The sequence below is a fragment of the Amphiprion ocellaris genome, chromosome 6 (genome assembly GCF_022539595.1).
Source record: "Amphiprion ocellaris isolate individual 3 ecotype Okinawa chromosome 6, ASM2253959v1, whole genome shotgun sequence".
Taxonomy (NCBI): domain Eukaryota; kingdom Metazoa; phylum Chordata; class Actinopteri; family Pomacentridae; genus Amphiprion; species Amphiprion ocellaris.
Window position 1 is genome coordinate 2,654,758 of NC_072771.1, and position 4,472 is coordinate 2,659,229.

At 38.1% G+C, this 4,472-nt stretch overlaps 1 long non-coding RNA gene across 1 annotated transcript; it reads left to right on the top strand.

Moving 5' to 3' along the window:
* Positions 1–1,252: 1,252 nt before the first annotated feature.
* On the top strand, positions 1,253–3,787 carry LOC111584984 (uncharacterized). The gene is made up of 4 exons (XR_002747761.3): positions 1,253–1,415; positions 1,914–1,956; positions 2,181–2,273; positions 2,501–3,787. It is a non-coding gene; the product is annotated as an uncharacterized LOC111584984 (long non-coding RNA).
* The last annotated feature ends 685 nt before the right edge of the window (positions 3,788–4,472 follow it).

The window sequence follows — 4,472 nt, forward strand, 5'->3', positions numbered from 1 at the left end:
AACAGCAGAACGTTCTCAGTGTCGAACCAATGAGCTGTGTCTGTTTGCATGCCTTCATCATGGAAAAGAAACTTCACAAAGGATGTGTTACATGGAGCTTGATTACCCTCTAAAGATCAGTGGTAGCACAGTTGTAGCAGTAATCACGAGGTACGGAAGGACCCATAGTACCACTAATCAGTGCTGCAGTGGTCAACAGTGCAATACTTTTACTATCTAGCTGTGATAAACACATGGGAAAGTGTTTCAGACTTGGCACAGGGGTTATCCATGGAAATCTGAGCTTCTGTGACAGCTCAGATAGTGTGAAAGATAACGCCGACACAGTTCCACCTGCAAGAAATAAACCCTTGGTTGTGTTTCGGCACAAAATTGCAAAATGAAACTTGGCTAAACATTCCTAAAAAGAAATCTGATGAATGTTGGGAGCACATTGTTGGGTCAGATGAAGATAAATTTGTGGGGCCTGATCAGGACTACCACAGTGAATGCATCGTCCTGACAGTGAGATGATTTGAGACTGTATGAATTAGCAAAACATGTTGGGGAGAATATATTTATAGATGAACCATGAATGTCCAAAATGCTGGTATACAGTCACATTTGAATCATTTCAAGGGTAATTGATATTGCACAGGAGTGAACTCACTACTGTTGCAGGTGAGTGCTAATTAGCAAATGTTAGCATGCCAACAAGCAAAACAAAGAGAATGAACATGGTAACTGCTAATCTTGCCAAGCATCTCTATGTCTGAAGCACATCCTATGGTCAGATGAAGATACATTTGTTGGGTTCAGATGGAGTCCAGATGTTTGGTGTGAACCTGACCAGGACTACCACAGTGGATGCATAGTCCTGACAGTGAAGCCAAATGCGGGAATGTGATGAAGTGGGTCTCACAAGATGACTCCAATCCACAGAAGCTTGAAGAAGAGGGATATTCCAGTAAGAGAACCATCCAAAGCACAAAATAAATCAAGAGCTTCTGAAGTGAAGTGAGAACTATGACCTGGATAAATACGTGGCCTGACTTGAATCCCAAAGAACACCTTTGGGGTATTTTCAAAGTACAAGGAGAGCAACACAACCACACTGTAAAATGTAATTGTATATCCTACTTAAAATATAAAGTGACCTGAACTTATTTCAGCTTACTCTGTTGAGTTTCTCACTTAAACCTAGTAAAGACTTTTTACTGAGGCAAGTAAACAAACTTGTGAGCAGCAAGTTACCTATACTTTGATATATGAGTGAGCAAGAAGCGTCTGCTCAACCCGGAGAAACTCGGCAGCTTTCGGCCCCATCCGGCATTTCTCGTTGAATGCACATGCGCAGTTGCCCCTGACGCCATGTTTCAATGAGGCGGTCAAATCTCAATCAAGCGGGACGAGACATACTGCTGCATAGTGTCACGGTAAGTTTAACTGGTTTTATTCATAGCAAATGCAGTGTCGTTTTTTTTGTCATGTCAGTTATTCGTTAGTTCAAGTTTGGAGGTGAACTTTATATTATTGATTTAGCCGTGCCTGGGACTTTCAAGCCGAAATTCTGAAGTTTATTTAGTGGCGTTTTGTTGTTTCTCGAGTCGGTCCTCACAATGCCGCGTTTAAATCAAACGTGAGCTAACGTTAATGTAAAGATTAATGTTAGCATTTGAAAGCTAAAGTCAACCAACCCTTCACGTAACGTTACGCGATGCAGAGATAACTGGAGTTTCAATAAACACAGCGTGCTTATTAACGGTTGAAAAAGCAACTCTGCTGATCTTTCAGGGTTACTCTTCAACAAAAAATGAGTTTGTCGTTGTCCATTGCTCCTTTTTAACTTGGTAGAGATGCTTTTAGTTTACTGTTGTCCCTTTTTAAACTGGTCACATATGTTTAACTGATTGGTTTTGTTGTTTCTTTTGTAGGCTTTGATTTCTGAAGACAGAAACCTAGCTATGCATTGGAAGTGTAAGTACTGCTTGTTTTCTTCTGAAAAGAGGGCTCAGTTATTCAAGCACTACCGCTTGAAACATGGGAGCTATGCCAGGACTACTCCAATTCCATGCCTCCACACAGATTGTCTGTGTTCATTCAAGTCATTTAATGCCCTAAAAGGGCATCGAGGTATTAATTGATTGTCCTTAACCACAGAAGTGATGTGTTTGATGTGTTTTTTTTTTTCTCCCCCCCAGAGTACAGATGTTACTGCAAAGCAAACAGCTGTCCTCCGTGGCCTTCCTGTCATCCTTGGAGATGAGAACACAGACTTCTTCAAGACATGCTTTGTAAGTCGTCTATATTACTAAGTTTTTATTCCACACCACAGGATGTCCACTCTATTTAATTCTCCTTATGTTACTTTGATAGCTTTAGGTTAAGTTACTTTACCTCCACACAGCCTCTAATATCAGAATATCGCTTACTTTTAGTGGCTGTCTTGTGTTTTCTGCCGTAGAAATTCAAGATAACATCTGATATGTAATTGTGGCTGTATTTCTGCTATTGTTGTTAGGACTGCGATGACACAGGCATGTCTCACATCCCCATTGGAATCCTGACCATTGTTCCTGAGGACGAACAGCTCTCCCTTGACTCACTGCACCTTCAGACTTCAGGTACCGCAATCATTTTGGAAGGAAGAATTGTGATGGATGACTTTGAAAATCTGCCATGTGCTTGCTCTTTGGACTTACTTACACCCTGAATTTGGAGTACCCTGAACAGCTGAAGTACACCTTTCACTTCATTCAAAGGGTGCTTCTCTCACTTGGACATAAATCCCTAAAACCAAAAATACAATCACTCAAAAATCTTCTGATGCAATGAGTGAATGTAATCATGATGTGACATCTTGGGTCACATTGACACCTTTACCTTATTGGAAAAATGATACTTTTTTCTTGTTTTAGCCTTTTTTGTGGGAAGGAGCCTCATCGCCCTTTTTAGACTACTGAATGGTTTTTATGTTCATGAGGAGAAAAATGAACACCTACTTTCCTTTTAGCTTTTGTTTTTCCTTTTGTGTTGATGCTGAAATGATTGTGGTGATATTGATTACCAGCATCAGGTTCTTTAGCAAGTTATCTCTGACTTAATATATGTTGTAAGTCAATCTCTACTGCACTTCTAAACTCAACCACTAAGAATTTAAATCAGAAAGCTTTTAGCAGTTTTTAGCGGGAGCTGGCTCAAACATAAGAATTACAGTTGCACATTCAGGTGAAATAATGATTTTATTTTGCAATCATGCAATAGGTGGATTGTAAACAGTTGAGCTATGTCTGCTGTTCACTTTATTGATGTTAAGATAAATGTTAGGCCCTGCAATTACTGAGTTTATCTGTAGTTCACACCATAGTCAACAGATATATTAAGCAGGAATTCTCAAAGTTTTAATGACTGAGGGCTGTTTTAGGGACTCAATATTAGATTGAAGGCCGCCCAAGAAAAAACTCGTGTCACTTTTTTTCTGAAAAAAATAGTCTTTTATATTACATGCTTTCTATGTAATACAAAAAAAACATTTTTTAATAATTTTACATGGTTTTATGACTTTTTGGCAAGTTCCTGCAATTTTTGCATTACGGCGTGATTTAGCCTATTTTCCACTTTGTATTGTGATACACTATATTGGGGTTACAAGCCAAATAAGGTTGTTCTAACTGTTAATCAAAATTTTTATTGGAAGCATCCATTTCATGTCACCTTTACTCAGTGGGTTGCCATTGTACCACAGACTGTATGTAAGGTGTGTTCTGAACAAAAAACGTTAAATTATTAAACTTTGTTTCCATTCAAACTGTTGTCTTTATTTGTTTCAATAGCTTATCACTTTAAGTTCATCTTACTTGAACATATCTAGCCAATCGGTTTCCTGATATTTTGCTAGTAAGGTGAATGCTTAAACTTGTAAAGTTAACTTATTTTTACGAGTACTGCTTAATTTATATAACTCAAATTTAAGTAAGCAAAATTGACATTTTATAGTTACACTATCTAGTGATTTTGAGTTAACTTTACTCAAGTTTACTGGCACTGTATGAGTTGTCTGAATTTATATTTTATAGTTAACCTAACTAATGATTTTTAGTTAACTTCACTCAAGTTTACTGACATTATCTGAGTTGTCTAAACACAGTTATTTTCAGCTTTAAGAACTTAAACTGAATTATCTACTTTACTTGGGAATTTTGAGGCAATCGGTTTCCTGACTTTTTTTAAGTAAAGTCAACTTATTACATTTTGCAGTGCAGCTGAAAGGAACAGTCTGAACATCTCTGCATTAATTTGGTATCGTCCAATGTAGAAGAAAAATTATCCTGGACACAGGAAGTATTGCATTTAACACACTAAAATTAAAAGCGGCGTGTTGTAGGTTTGCAGACTTGTGTGTTAAAGTTCACACGTGCACAACAGCCAGAATTCTCACTTTCACACTGATGTCACTGAAGCAGGGCAATAAAAAGCCTTCCACTGATTGTGTC